Raw genomic sequence first — 1,081 nt, 5'->3', positions numbered from 1 at the left:
TTCGTCCGGCGTGCTAACATTTCTGCCGCCCTAACAACAACAGCAATGACAGCAGCAACAACAACAACAACATCAACAACAACAATTACTGTTGTTATTGTTGTTGATGTTGTTGTTGTTATTATTATTATTATTATATTATTACTATTATTATTATTCTATGTTTGACTTTTGCTTTGCATTTGTACAAGTTGGCTCCAAGTCTCACTCGGAGACCTCAAGAGACAACAAGTTAGAAGTTCATGTTGGTGTTATGCCTAGGGTGTCGTATATTTGGTTTTGTAGATAGTATTGTTCTAGAGAATGCTTAAGAAATCAAGAAAATTATGAGTTTGTTTTAAAATCTGAGATTACAAAGACAGCATTTTACGTAGGATATGGGCAGTTGCTATCATTCCTATGGCATCTATTATTATTACTGTTGTTATCATTATTATTATAGTAATAATTCTTTCAAATTTTGACGGAAGGCCAGGAATTTTAGTGGGGTAAGTCGAATACATCCCCCCTCCCGTGCTCAAATGATATACTTATTTTATTAAACCCGAAAGGATGAAAGGCAAATAATAATAATAATAATAATAATAATAATAATAATAATAATAATAATAATAATAATAATAATAAAGGCACTATAAAATCAAAACCGCTGACAAATGGTATAAACCCCATCCTGAAGCTGTGACTAAGGGAGAAAATGTGTTGATTCTCTGGGACTTCGCCGTACATACCGACAAAATTTAAAAGGCTAAACCGGATATTATTATAAAAGACCAGACGAAGAAGACGTGTTTATTAATTGACATCAGTATTCCCTCTGATCATAATATAGCAGCGAAAGAATTTGACAAGATCAGTAAATATAAAGACTTGCAAATAGAAATTGAAAAAATGTGGCACCTCAAGGCGACTACCATACCAGTGATTGTAGGATCTCTAGGAATGATAAAAAAAAAGGTACTGGAACCTATTTGAAAATGATACCAGGCTTACCATCCCTACAGGAAGTGCAAAAAATCATGTTAACTGGAACGACTCATGTACTGAGAAGAGCATTATCGCTGTGAAAACAACATCCATT

At 33.4% G+C, this 1,081-nt stretch overlaps 1 protein-coding gene across 1 annotated transcript in view; it reads left to right on the top strand.

Moving 5' to 3' along the window:
* Window positions 1-1,081, top strand: part of LOC106878539 (serine/threonine-protein phosphatase 6 regulatory ankyrin repeat subunit B) — a 187,752-nt gene that overhangs the window by 85,541 nt on the left and 101,130 nt on the right. The gene's annotated exons all lie outside the window — the stretch shown is intronic.

This window comes from Octopus bimaculoides, chromosome 7 (assembly GCF_001194135.2).
Source record: "Octopus bimaculoides isolate UCB-OBI-ISO-001 chromosome 7, ASM119413v2, whole genome shotgun sequence".
NCBI lineage: Eukaryota > Metazoa > Mollusca > Cephalopoda > Octopoda > Octopodidae > Octopus > Octopus bimaculoides.
The sequence above is the reverse complement of the archived record's forward strand: the minus strand, read 5'-3'. Positions and strand labels throughout refer to the sequence as shown.